This window comes from Aquarana catesbeiana, linkage group LG06 (genome assembly GCF_042186555.1).
Source record: "Aquarana catesbeiana isolate 2022-GZ linkage group LG06, ASM4218655v1, whole genome shotgun sequence".
Classification (NCBI taxonomy): Eukaryota; Metazoa; Chordata; class Amphibia; order Anura; family Ranidae; genus Aquarana; species Aquarana catesbeiana.
Genome location: NC_133329.1, coordinates 274,537,551 through 274,552,825, shown reverse-complemented (window position 1 = coordinate 274,552,825; position 15,275 = coordinate 274,537,551). Strand labels below are relative to the sequence as shown.

The following is a 15,275-nucleotide window of genomic DNA, read 5'->3' as shown; positions in this document are numbered from 1 at the left end:
AGTTTTTCTTTTTTGCATAAATAAAATATGTTTTTACATATTTCATTAGTGTTTTACCAATTTAAAGTCCCACCTGGGGGTATCCAACCTTTTCTAAGTGAGGGAAATGAACACACCCCCTCTACACAGTCTTATAGGGAATCATGGACAGTGGAGCCTGTCAATTACCTTCTGTGTGCGACTCATACAAATAGCAGAGGGAGGAAAGAAAAGCTCACTAGGTGCTTTGAATTGAGGCAAGTAGGAATTGTAGATGGATATGCTTTGTTAATTTTTCATTTAAGAGATTTACAACCACTTTAAATAGCCTGCTGGCTATATAAATAAATAGAGACCAATATTTTACAACTCGGTGTGATATCCATGTGAGATGATAAAAGTGATTGCTTCTGTGGAAACCCAGTACCTGATACAGTCAGGTTCATAAATATTGGGACATCGACACAATTCTAATCTTTTTGGCTCTATACACCACCACAAGAGATTTGAAATGAAACGAACAAGATGCTCTTTAACTGCAGACTTTCAGCTTTAATTTGAGGGTATTGACATCCAAATCAGGTGAACAGTGTATATGTATATGTGCCTCCCACTTTTTAAGGGACCAAAAGTAATGGGACAGATTAACAATCATCCATCAAACTTTCACTTTTTAATACTTGGTTGCAAATCCTTTGCAGTCAATTACAGCCTGAAGTCTGGAACGCATAGACATCACCAGATGCTGGGTTTCATCCCTGGTGATGCTCTGCCAGGCCTCTACTGAAACTGTCTTCAGTTCCTGCTTGTTCTTGGGGCATTTTCCCTTCATTTTTGTCTTCAGCAAGTGAAATGCATGCTCAATCGGATTCAGGTCAGGTGATTGACTTGGCCATTGCATAACATTCCACTTCTTTCCCTTAAAAAATTCTTTTTGGTTGCTTTCGCAGTATGCTTTGGGTCATTGTCCATCTGCACTGTGAAACACCGTCCAATGAGTTCTGAAGCATTTTGCTGAATATGAGCAGATAATATTGCCCGAAACACTTCAGAATTCATCCTGCTGCTTTTGTCAGCAGTCACATCATCAATAAATACAAGAGAATCAGTTCCATTGGCAGCCATACATGCCCACGCCATGACACTACCACCACCATGCTTCACTGATGAGTTGGTATGCTTTGGATCATGAGCAGTTCCTTTCCTTTTCCATAATCTTCTCTTCCCATCACTCTGGTAAAAGTTGATCTTGGTCTCATCTGTCCATAGGATGTTGTTCCAGAACTGTGGAGGCTTTTTTAGTTGTTCGGCAAACTCTAATCTGGCCTTCCTGTTTTTGAGGCTCACCGATGGTTTACATCTTGTGGTGAACCCTCTGTATTCACTCTGGTGAAGTCTTCTCTTGATTGTTGACTTTGACACACAAACACCTACCTCCTGGAGAGTGTTCTTGATCTGGCCAACTGTTGTGAAGGGTGTTTTCTTCACCAGGAAAAGAATTCTTTGGTCATCCACCACAGTTGTTTTCTGTGGTCTTCCAGGTCTTTTTTGTTGCTGAGCTCACCGGTGCGTTTTTTCTTTTTAAGGATGTTCCAAACAGTTGATTTGGCCACACCTAATGTTTTTGCTATCTCTTTGATGGGTTTGTTTTATTTTTTCAGCCTATTGATGGCTTGCTTCACTGATAGTGACAGCTCTTTGGATCTCATATTGAGAGTTGACAGCAACAGATTCCAAATGCAAATAGCACACTTGAAATGAACTCTGGACCTTTTATCTGCTCCTTGTAAATGGGATAATGAGGGAATAACACACACCTGGCCATGGAACAGCTGAGCAGCCAATTGTTCCATTACTTTTGGTCCCTTAAAAAGTGGGAGGCACATATACAAACTGTTCAAAATCCATTGTGGTGGTGTATAGAGCTAACAAGATTAGAATTGTGTCGCTGTCCCAATATTTATGGACCTGACAGTATGTGGTGGAGTGTGGAGTCTAATCTCACCTATATGTGGAAAATTTAGTGCCAGAATTACTAGATAGGACTCACATACATATAGCAATTTGAGAACTTGGAAACCTCTGCGTCACCCACTTGATCTTTCCCTCTTCTCAATGAGAAGAGTGAAGGAAATCATTAACAATACTGTAAACACTTCATTCCATCAGGCATATCCAGGCACATCAGACTTTGACTCAGATGTCTCCCAACCCATCTACGGACAGCGTAATAGTTAGGGACAGAACATTCCAAATCTTTCAGCATAGCAACCCTAAACAAGCCTCTGTGTCTACAGAGGGTGTGGTGGACCGTAATAATTTGTTTTCAAAAGGTCTCTGTAGACCAGTCATCTTTCCCTGGCCAGAAGACAAACTTTGTTTATGCATGTTTTCACTGCTGATGCACATCAAGCACTGGCCATCTTGACTTCAAACTCTGTTAGATCCGATGTGACAAGTCACATCCTCAATCTCAAATCTGGAAATGACACTCCTTCGAGGGAGGGAGAATGAGCTGCCCTCTTGCAAGAACACATGAATCACAGTATTTCAGTCTGCTGAACAGCTGTGCATAACTTCATATTTTCTGTACTCACAGCAGCTGCTTAGGTAAGTTCCATTTTTTTATTATTAATGGAAAACTCCATATAAGAAGAATACACATTTAAACTATAAGAATAACTCAAAATGATGATAAGTAGACAAAATCTCAGAATTTTTTTTATTTAATTTTTTCACGTTTTTGGGTATTTGAAGTTTTTCACTGTTTATTTTAATGCAATAGATAAATGCAAGTATTATTATAGTTATTTAGGAGTAATGCTTAATGCTTAGTCACACAGAGCAGACCATTAGGTATGGTTAGGTTTGCACAGCCACTTTGTTTTTTGGCTCCCACCAAGTCACAAAATAGGTCAGACACAGAACAGAGATGCTGAGAAGAGGAGCATAGCACAGAGAACTATTTTTCTTTTGCATGAATGTATCATTTTCACACACCTGTTAAAAGAACATCAGAATTAGAGAAGACTGCTGAAGCATGTGTTGGCACTTATATTTTTCTATATGTTTTTACATTCCATGCATATATGTTTTCACATACAGAACTATACTTATGTATGCTTTGCTAGACTGCCCTCTTACTCCCTTCCTTACTTCACTTTTTGATTTAAAAATCAAGCCAGGAGGAGACAGGGAATGAAAACAGCTCAATAGGTGAAAGTGAGTCAACCTGTCTGCATGCGCCATTTTTTGCTTAAATCTTTCATTACCAAAGGTTACTGAGGTCTAGATGCCCAGGTCAATTTTAGCATCATTAGCCATTTTAAGAAGATGCTTTTTGTTTACACGTAATTAGTATTTTTTGCTGGAAAATTACTTATAACCCCCAAACATTATACATTTTGTTTTAGCGGAGACATTAGGGAAAAAAATGGCAATTGTGGCAATTTTTTATGTCACACAGCATTTGCTCAGCAGTTTTTGAAACGCAATTTTTTGGGGAAAGAATACACTTTATTAATTAGAAAAACCCACAATATATACCCTAATTATTCTGTAAAATGTGAAAGATGATGTTACATCGACTAAATAGATACCTAATATGTCACACTTTAAAATTGTACCAAACTACTGTACTTAAAAATCTCCATAAGCGGCGCTTTAAACGCCTTTACAGGTTACCTGTTTAGAGTTACAGAAGTCGTCTGGCGCTAGAATTGTTGCTCTCACTCTAATGTCATGTTGATACTTCACATGTGTGGTGCAAACACTGTTTACATATGCGTGCCCAACCTTAGTATGCATTCGCTTCTGCGTGCGAGCATGGAGGGATGGGGGTGCTTTACATTTTTTTTAATTATTATTATTTATTTTACTTTTTTATTTTTTCACTGTCACTTGCATTTCAGCGGCTCATGAGCAGCTCAGAACACTTTAATAAGAAAGCCAGCCACCAGATGAAAAAAAAATACCAGGGTTATGGCTGATAGCTTCAGCCATAACCCCACTAAACCACTTCAAAGCTGTAATGTGGTTAGGGATCAATTAGCTTGACTATAACCAACTTAAATTATTTTTGTTCACTTGCCAACCGCAATACGTATATATTGGTTGCGGCTTGCAGCATCAGCCATAACCCTGGTATTTTTCTTTTCAGCCAGCGGTTTACTTTTTCATGAAAGTGCTCCGAGCGGCTAATTAGCCGCTGGATAGCTTTCAGAGGCAGCGGGAGCGGTCATCCACCCCTCTCGCCACTCATCAAGGTTTATCAGTCTTACTGTTTTTACCAGTGCACCCGAAAATCGATCCAACAGTTCATGCGGCTGGCCATAGAGGTTACCATTGCCTCTGATTGCCTCTTTGGTCTTGGAGGACCGGAGCAACGTCATGACGTCCCTTCCGATCTAGGGCAGAAGTAAACTTTTTTTTTTTAATAAGCAAAAGATCATTTTTATTTTATCTTTTCCTTTTAAAGGTAAAGGAGAGATTTAGGGTCCTACTGACCCCAGATCTCTCCGTAAAGAGGACCTGTCATCTCTTATTTCTTTTACAAGGGATGTTTATATTCCTCTTATTAAGAATAAAAGTGATAAAAAAAAATGTAAAGGGACAGTGTTAAAATTGAAAATAAAAATAAAATAAATAAGAAAATAAAATTTAAAGCACCCCCTCCCTCCGTGCTCATGCGCAGAAGCAAACGCATACGTAAGTCATGCACAAGCATGTAAATGGTGTTCGCACCACACATGAGCGAGAGCAATAATTCTAGCACTAGACCTCCTCTGTAACTCTAAACAGGTAACCTGTAAAAAAACGTTAACATGTCACCTATGGAGATTTTTAAGTATCGTAGTTTGTCGCCATTCCACAAGCATGTGCAATTTTAAAGCATGACATGTTGGGTATCTATTTACTCAGCTTAACATCATCTTTTACACTTTATGAAACAATTGGGTTATATATTGTGTTTTTTTGCATTAAAATTCATTAAAGTGTATTTTTTCCCAATAAATGGCGTTTGAAAAACCACTGGGCAACTACCTAGTGACATAAAAAAAAAACATTGACATTTTATTCTTTAGGGTCTCTGCTATATATATATATATATATATATATATATATATATATATATATATAATGTCAAGGGTGGAAATACAGCACTATCTAACGAGTCATTCTATTAAAAAGTAGTACCATAAAAAATGGGTCCTGCTGCAGCTTAAATGTGAGATACACACAATATAGTAATTTCAGATGGAAAAGCTGCGCTGCATGAGACTATAAAAATGTGGTAGCGTATATCCACATATATTATATGTCTATATCAAATGGAGGATATAATTACTCCCAATGTAATGATAAAATACTAACTTGCATGAATCTATAATATAACCATGTGCATCATGATGTTTGAACATAAATGCATTAAAAATTGGCCACACAATAGATGTCAAAAGTGTCCTATGAAAAATTCATATCAGCAGAAAGTCCTCAAAAAGAGGAATGTTGCCAATCGCATAGTATTCCCAATTCTATGAAATGTCCTCAATTCACTGGTTATTAGTGACTTAAAACAGAAAACACAGCAGAAGTAGTGATTTGGGATAGAAAGATTCCTCCACCTGGGAAATAACTGCCGCTTACCAGCTGTGTTGATCTCTTTTTAAGGAGATCGCATCCGCTTATGGCTTATACCCAAGCCAGGGTCTCTATAATTGTTGACCAGATGTCACCTCTCTTTCTGCTAGAATTGCCTCTGAGTGACTCACGATCAGCAGTTCCTCCAAACACCAAACAAACTCATCTACTGACTTGTGTATCTACTGAGAATTCCAGCAATAAGATCTCACACCAGACCTCTCAGTGCTTGCTGCAGATTTTTCTGTCACAAAAAAATGATTTTTCTGTCACAAAAGTGACAGAAAAGGTTTGGTCGGCAAGTGGTTAAGGACCTGTGAGGCTTTTATTTTGCTATTTTAATAAAACCCCTGATGTGTTTTCTATAAGCTGACTAATGTAAACAAGATGGAAAAATACTTATTTTAAATGAATGTATTATTTTTATGCATTATTGTTTCACTACTGTAATTGTACCTTAAATGACAGTATTAAAGTGATTGTAAACCCTATACTTACCTGCGGGATTGAGACCCACCCCCCCGCACCCATTTCACAGCCAATGGCTCCCGCTGCTATCAATCTGTCCAATGAGGAGAGCGACAGTGGCTGGAGTTGCTGTGCTTGTGCACATTGCTGGATTGGATCAGGCTCAGGTAAGAAAAAGGGGGGTCTGGGGGGGCAGCTGCAGCACAGAAGGTTTTTCACCTTAATGCATAGAATGCATTAAGGTGAAAACCCTTAAGGCTTTATGATCACTTTAAGTAGGATACACACTAGAAGAAAATCAGAAGAAAAATTCAGTTTGAGGCACAATCGTTTGATTTTCATACAGTGAGTCCACAACTTTCGACATCCAATTCAGCTTTTCCAAACAAAAATTTCCGAAGGGACAGTCCAAATTTTTTCTCGTACCGGAACAAAACTAACAATTTTTGTTTAATGTGTAGTTTTCAGACTTTTTTTACGAGAAAAATCAGATCCAAAAGACTGTGCATGATCAGAAACAATAAATAATAAAAAAGCCTTTGTCCTACAAGAATTTTCGTACATTAGTTTCACCCTTGGTTTCGACTTGCTGTGAAACATTGAGGAAAACCGGAAGATTGTTCGCCCGATTTTCTTATAGTGTGTACCCAGCTTTAGTGGCTCACTGGCATCTTCAGGCTGGAGTGGCATCGGCAGGTTCTGGGTTTATTTTGTAAATGAACCTTCATCCTGAATGTGATCACTATGTCTTAACTGATATAGTGATCACATGACCAAGAATTACTCTGATAGGTTCCCAATCCCAGTCCAATGTCAATGATAGTCCAGTCTGAAAGTTAGAAGCTACGTACAGTGCCACCTGCTAGCTGGTACAAATTGAATGTAACTCAACATCTCTCAGCATGGGGCATTATTGAAAGGAATGCTAGTTTACAGATCGTGTCTGGAAGCTACGAAAGTCATCGACCCAGAACAACTTACATACAAAAGCACTGGGGCGAGGAGGTCAGCAAGGCAACCAGGCAGCTAGCATTTGCATACTGAGTAATGGCAGCCTTATTATGTCTTTCAGGGAAAGCTTTAGAAGGAAACAATCTGTCATAAGGGCATAGGCAAAACAAAACACATTTTTAGTAGAGTAAGAAAATGTCAAAACTGATTTTTAATGCAACTTGTTTCTTTTAGTCCTGGTGACAGCTTCTTCCCCATTTCTTGTCTGGGCGTCACAGGGACACACAGTAATGGAATATCTCCCCAATGAGGTCACAGGGGGACAGACACTCTATCCAATAAAAACAAGTGGCTTGGAGTAAAGTTTTTAATAAAAAGAGTCTGAACCAGATTTCCTTATAGCATTAAGCAAACACATTAATTTAGACAATATGCAGTGACATCACTTTGAACCTTGTATTTTTTACCCAACCACCTTTATATTTGTAGTCTGTCTTTAATTAGATGTTTGCACAGACATTATGTCAGACATCTCAACCTTTTATCTTTTTAAACACAGGTATTTAAGTTGTTATTTCAGTGCAAATACTGGCTTATTCAGTAAAGCAGTACACAGTGCAAAGATAATAAGTAGGTAATATTCAGCAACCCATTTTAGACATTAGTTTGCTAAAATAAAATCTGTTTTAAAAAGTTATTTGCTATCAGTTACTGTACTTTACCTGCACTAATTTTCTTTGCCTTATTCAACCAGGCTATTAGATTGTATAAGTATATAGTAATGCAATAAGACTATATTCAAACTGAAATAGATATTTCTAGCAGTGTTCTAAGACAGTGGTTTAAAAAAAAAAACAAGAAAACTGTATGAACAGAGATGCTCACCATGCTAGTTTAAAGGGTTAGTTCATCATGAAGAGTGAACTAACATTGGACACCATCCCCAATCACATTGATCCCAGCTGAATTTACCTCTGGGGTTGCTGAGCTGTCAGCACCCACGCATCTGGTCCAATGGTTGGAGGACTTGAAATCCCCAGTCTTCTCCCTCTTATCTGTCAGTGCTTCCGGTAGTGACCAGATCAATTCTGATTGGTCAGCGTCGTCCAGTGTTGTCAACCTACCAGATTGAAATTTACTGAAACTACACCCAAAATTTACCTGCACAGCCAAGTTTTTACTGGCATTTCGAAAAGTTACAAAATTACAGTTGAAAGTGCAAATTTCAGTATTTAGGCTACAAACAAATATAATATTCAATTAGCAATGTGATTTAAGGTAGTTATAAGGCTGCTTTCACACTAGGGCGTTGGCGGTAAAGCGCCGCTAATTTTAGCTTTACCGTCTTTTTTGTGGAGGTTTTCGGCCGCTAGTGGGAGCACTGTTAACCCCTGCTAGCGGCCAAAAAAGGGTTAAAACTACCAGCAAAGCACCGCTGCAGTGGCGTTTTGCCGGCGGTTCGGCGGCGCTGCCCATTCATTTCAATGGGTAGGGGCGGTTTAGGAGTGGTGTGTACACCGCTCCTTCACCGCTCCAAAGATGCTGCTTGCAGGAGTTTTTTTAATGTCCTGCCAGCACATCGCCTCAGTGTGAAAGCACTCAGGCTTTCTCACTGAGACTGCAGGGGAGCCGTTTTACAGGCGCTATTTTTAGCCCAAAAGCGCCTGAAACACGCCTCAGTGTGATAGGGGTCTTAAGGAAAAAACATATTTCTTATTTTATTTTCGATATAGTAAGTAGCTTAGGGAAGGAAAGGAGATATTTGCCAGCACACCATTGATCAAGAAGATAACAGATTGTTTATTGCTTGATCACATCACAAGAACAGTGCAACATTTCGGAGTCACTCAGGACCCCTTCGTCAGGGCAGGTGCTACATGCCTGATGTCACATGCCTGATGAAGGGGTCCTGAGTGACTCCGAAACGTTGCACTGTTCTTGTGATGTGATCATGCAATAAACAATCTGTTTGGATGCTACCTTGTTGATCCATGGTGTGCTGGCAAATATCTCCTTTGTGAATTTCTGAACCAGTTTCCAGCTGGTTGTTGCTAAAGCACCCAAACTTTTGAGAGCTTATCCAGGAGAACATGTGTAATGGGAACATGGAGTATAGCTCAGGGACAGGACTCAGATGGACAAAAAATTAGAATGGGCAGGCGCACACACACAAAATTAACTCTCACAGTGACACTGACAGCAGCACAGATGATGATGACACTAGGGTTGCCACATCATCCCTTTAATTCAGGACACATATGAATTACACAGGTTCTGAGGATGATTTAATGCAGATAAGGCACCAAGTGAGTTTAATTACCACCTTAAATCAGCCACAAAACCTGTGTAATTAATGTGTGTCCTGGATTAAAGGAATGATATGGCAACCCTAGATGACACCTCACCAACATGACACGTCATCTCCTGAGTCACAGAAACAGTCTCTCTGCCCCCCAGGTGTTCATTTCAGTCCACTCTAGTCAAACTGCACTGACAGTCCCGCTCACGGCTTGCCTTGCTCCTGTCCTGCAGACCCACACACGAGGCTCCCTTGCACCATGACATCACATGACATGCTCAGGCACTGCCTCCACCAAACCCGTTGCCCAAACACACTGTAGCAGGCACCCACGTGGTCTTGGACAGCTCCGGACCAGAACTGCACATGCGCAGTTCCAAGCTGAGCGACACAACCATATTTTTTACTGGCAACCTTTTCCTGTCACTGGCATTTACTGGCAGGAGAAAAATGCTTTTTTTTTTTACTGCCTGGCAGTAAAAATACTGATGGCTGGCAACACTGGTGCTGTCACTGTGAATCGATCTGGTCTGGCCCGGAAGTTCTGACGAAGTAGAGCGGGGATTTCAAATCCCCTGACCGCTGTAGCAGGTGTGGGGGTGCTGACAGCTTGGCTAATTACAGCAAGGGCTGGGGAGGGGGGAGGGTGTCCAATGTTACTTCCCCTTTACATTTTTTCTGTAAAGGTTAACCAACACATTAAGTGTAAGACCATAAAGTGGGTGTGGTCCTAAAGACAAACTTCTTTTCTCTATCCCACCATCCCTTCCCCTCCCCCCACCTTTAAAAGAAGTCCCTCTATACTTTTCTTTTTTTTTTTCCTGCAGTCTTCTATCACAGGTCCTTCAATTTCCACTTTAGCTGTGGGTTGTTTGTACTCCCGGACAGCAGGGCAATCATGTAATGAAGTGTGAATGCAACACTGTCCAGGAGTACTGTGAGGCTAGGTCAGTGTTATAACCTGCCCCCTGGGCATGTGTCCATATTGACCTGGACTAGTACTGGCACTGGATCACAGAGCAGGTGAGTCTTCAAGCGACATCACTAGAGTGGGGTTAAATATTACAGCCAAAGCTGCCTTTTTTTTTTAAGATGGTTTGCCACTAATTTATTTGATTTATTTGGAGATGTGAAGTTGGACTTAAAGTGGATGTAAACGCACCACTCACCCAGTATAAACTAATGGCACAGTGTTAATGTATATATATGCAAGCCTCGTGCATGTATCCCTACCTTGCAAATGTCACCCACTTCAGCAGTAGGAGCCCCGTAAAATGCTGGAATTGGTGAGTGGGTCTATTTGCCGGAGCTCGGTGGACGGAGTTGTGATGTCACAAGACTCCCCGCCCACCTCTACACCCTCCTACTCTTTCTGCTGCCTCTGGGAGCTGACTGCACTATGTAAATTCTCCTCAGTCACACTGATCTTCTGCTGTTCTCGGGGATCACGCCCCATAATGAGCAACATCCAGACAAAACTCAGGAAAGGCACCACATGACTTCAGCATGCCTAATCATGCTGAGGTGTGGAGCAGCCAATCCTGGGAGAGCTGGAGAAGAAAGGAGGAGGGATGTGAAGCTGGAATCGTAACACTCTCTTTGCTCTCTGCTTGTTCATGCAATAAAGAAATCAGATGTCAGTCACAGCAGTGGGGGATGTGGCGACACAAACTTATCTATGTGTCATTTTTTATCTTACTAAAAAAGACAAGAGGATTGCTCAGAGCTGGATTAACTCTTTGTGGCAGGACTAGGAACAGATGATTTGACATCCTCTACTGTACAAGGTGGAAGTCTTTATTAAAAAAAAAATAATTCAGGTTTACATCCACTTTAAGGATGCTGGTCATGTTATATCTTCTTATACATTGTACTAATTCACCAACCAGTACAGCAAGCAACATGCTTTTTGGGTAGAATGAACCACAACATTGCATTTAAGATAACTCTTTTAATACCATTTGCATACAGTTCAACTACCTATATGATTAATTGACCATAAAAAAAACAGCTTAATACCCATGTTAAAGCACAACATAGTAAAATTACTAACAAAACAAAATTAATGACAGTATAACATACCAAAACTATAACTGTGTCTTTACTGTATTTCTGTAGTTTAAGATTGTATTGGCAGTCTCTTCTGCTCTGTGGGTTTTGGACATGGAGACATGGCCTAGAGAATTCCTGTTATGTTTCCATTGGCTGGCAAGGGATTCCCCAACTCTCACTGCCTTATAACGGACATACTACACAAATCCTGGTGTTTAGTGTTTTTTGTGTCCTTCCTTATCCCTGGCATCCAGCAGTCTGTGCATCAACCTGCCATCTGCAGTTTTTTGTGCTGGTATCCCCCTGGTATCTAGAATTATTTTATGTATCAAGATGACCAGAGTGAGGGATCCTAGTAAACACTTTGACATATCAGTGAACCAACAGTGCATTGAATGTTCATGGGCATTTGTTCCCACTCCAAAACTTGCCACATAGGGGTTGATTTAATAAAGGCAAATGAGCTGCTAACTTTGCAATGAAATTTTCCCTAGAGCTTAGTAAATGAGGTGATCGGGCATACTTTGTAAAGTGAAACTTCACCACATTCAGTAAGCTCTTGGTAAAATTCTGTTGCAAAGTAGAACTTCCCCCTGCAAAGTCAGAAATCTGTTTTCCTTTAGTAAATATATATTGGCTATTCTAATATTGGATATATGTATTATTTGCAAAAAAATCAAGAACAAATAATGTGCTTCATTAGCCAATGTTGGTTGCATACTCAGAGTTAGACTATGCTTTATCATTTATTACGCAAAAACTGTAAAGTCACTTACTAATTTAATAAGGAACTAGACAAAATGTTTTTGGACAGGATATATTTTGGTGTCAGTTGAATATTTAAACAGCATTACGATTTCAAAATTGTCAAACAAAGTTAGCACTATTAAACAAGTGTTCTTTGAGCAATGCAAGCTGGACTTCCTGGTAAGGACAGTATATGTGTACTAGCTTAAGAATATGCCAACATGCCTCTTGTGTTCCACCTTATAATTGTTCATATATTTATTGACCAAGGAAGAAAACATTGTTGTTGTTTTTTTAATGGGCACCCTACTATGCTGAAAAAAGTGGCAGTGCAACGATAAAAATCAACCACTAGATTATTTGTTAGAAATTATATTTATGAATGTTTTCTTTCCATAGGTTGTAGGGTCCATGTAGATATGCCTGAATGTGAACTTCAATTCAGTGCTGTACTGGTAATATTCAAAGCACAAGAGTCTAGAATACACAGCCAACATTTATTTCCTTGATGGAATAACATTTGTTTACTTGCATTACTTGCATTTATAGAAACTTAGAATAATACTTGGGGATAAAGATACTGGATGTGTTCCTTTTATTATTTAAATAGATTAAGGCTGAGCAGCCTGCAAGCTCCCTGTTACAAGAAGTCAAAATAGGAGAAATCCCACATAAATAAGCAGCTACTTTCTTCTTTTCTTTTTGCATAGAGTAGGGAATATTTAAAACCCTCAGCAACCTTTTTTATGTCCCTTTTGGTGAGATTTTTTTTTTCCACTTCCTGTCTGTTGGAAAAAAATCTCTCCAAAAGTCAGGGCAAATTCCTTTTTCGATAGTTGTTATCAAAACAGGTATCCGTATTGACACTTTTTCCTGGGTACCATCACCTCCTGTTCCAGTCACAACTGTGCAATTTCAATTCCCATCACTTTCTATTGTGGTGACAAGGGTCCAGAATAAATTAAGCATGTGGATCTTGCAGCAGGCATAGAGACAACAATAAAACTAACAAAAACATTTGGGCTGTAGATACATTCCAATTTTCACACAAGATTATTGCAATCACAAATTTAAAGTTGAAGCATATTAAGTTGCCAATTAGAAGAATATGTGGGCTATAAAGAAAAGTGAATCAAAGTAACAGAAAATGTTCCAGATAGACCAATAAATTGGTTTCCCATATTGCAGGTGCAATTCAAAAACTGCAATATTATTGGAGGTGGCAAGGAAAACTTTCAAAAATAATACAATTATGTAGTAGCCATATACAATCTGGAAACAGAGGAACAGTATCTTCACAGGACAGCTGACAAAGTTCTGAACATGTCCTGAAATTAGCACAGGATTGAATTACCACATCTATAACCCAGTCTCATAGGGAATATACAGTATATTGCATTCAATGCTTGTTGTACATGTAACAGAGCTCAACTTGTAAAAAAAATCATATCAATGTGTGTTAATGTTTTATCTTTTTGTTTCTTGTGTGTATTTGTGATTGTATATGTACATGTGGCAGCCATATTTGCTATTTACATACTATTTTACTATTAATATACTCAGGTTATGCATCTGCTTCCAAGTGTTACAAAGTAGTTGTGTTTTCTCGCTTCTTCTCACATTACTATGGGGTTACTAAAAGCAAATAGACTGTTCACTTTTAAAGGGAAGTTAATCACTTCAGCCCCAGAAGGATTTGCCCTCTTCATGACCAGGCCATTATTTGCTGTAAGGCACTGCGTCACTTTAACTGTCAATTGCGTGGTCGTGCGACGTTGTATCCAAACAAAATTGACGTCCTTTTTATCCCCACAAATAGAGCTTTCTTTTGGTGGTATTTGATCACCTCTGCGGTTTTTATTTTTTGCGCTATAAACAAACAAATAGCATCAATTTTGAAAAAAAATTTTTTTTTACGTTTTGCTATAATACATATCAAAAAAAAAACACATTTATTCATCAGTTTAAGCCGATATATATTCACAATAGGAGTATATTGATTGTTTTGCACAAAAGCTATGCCATCTACAAACTAGATTTAGGGACTTTTATTTTTTTTAATTGTTTTTACTAGAAATGGCAGCGATCTGCGATTTTTAGCGGTACTGCGACATTGCAGCAGAAAAATCTGACCCAAAATGACACTTTTTGGGGACCAGTGACATTATTACATTGATCAGTGCTATAAAAATGCACTGATCAATGTAAAAATTACACTGGCAGGGAAGGGGTTAACACTAGGGGGCGATCAAGGGGTTAAGTGTGTTCCCTAGGTGTGTTCTAACTGCAGGGGGGATGGGCTCACTAGGACAGGACAGAGATCACTGCTCCCGATCACTGGGAACAGAAGATCTCTGACATGTCCCCTGTCAAAACGGGGATCCGCCTTGCTTACACTGGCAGATCCCCATTCTGCCTCTGTACTAGGCGATCGCGGGTCGCCAGCGAACATCGAGTCCACCTGACCTGCTGGCACGCTCCCTCAGCGTGCAGCGGAAGCGTTGGTGGCGGCGCGTGCCAGTTCGCAACTGTGTCTGCACAAGCCGCTGCACAGGTAAGGCAATTCGCGCAGCGCTGCCAACCTGCTGCAGTATATCTGCGTGAGCTGGTCAGCAAGTGGATAAACTATGCATGTGAATTGTCCCCTTAGCTTAGTGAATGAGGTGAGGATCTGCTGACTTCTAATTATGTTCAAGCAAAAATGCTGTTTTTCTTTCTTTTTTTTCACAAATACAGTAGGTTTACTGTCTTTCTATTTTAGTTGTACATGATTGGGTATTCTTTGCAAACAGAAATTTCACCACATTCACTAAGCTCCAGGACTAATTCCCTTGCAAAGTGAACCACCTATTTGCCTTTAGTGATCCAACCCTGACCAAACTGAGCAAAACCATGCACTCCCTGCATCTAGTGGATAATCTGCAAATACCTACACTTGATATCATAAAAAATGATGAATGTATAAGCATGTAGTAAATGTCAAAAAACTATTTTAAGACCCCTGTCACACTGCAGCGCCACTAAAACAGCGCTATAGCCCCGGTTGTTTTTGCGGTGCTTTAGCAGCGCTTTTCGGGTGCTAGCGGGGCCGATCTTTTAAGGTCACCTGACAACGTGACCTTAAAAAAAAGGAATAAAT

The 15,275-nt window shown here is 39.6% G+C and overlaps 1 protein-coding gene across 1 annotated transcript in view; it reads left to right on the top strand.

The window, feature by feature from the left end:
- Positions 1–2,330: 2,330 nt before the first annotated feature.
- The window catches only part of CMKLR2 (chemerin chemokine-like receptor 2), a 68,448-nt gene continuing 55,503 nt past the window's right edge, over positions 2,331–15,275 (top strand). The window contains exon 1 of the mRNA XM_073633374.1: positions 2,331–2,589. The gene's annotated coding sequence lies outside the window, so the exon portion shown is untranslated. The remainder of the gene's footprint in view (positions 2,590–15,275) is intronic.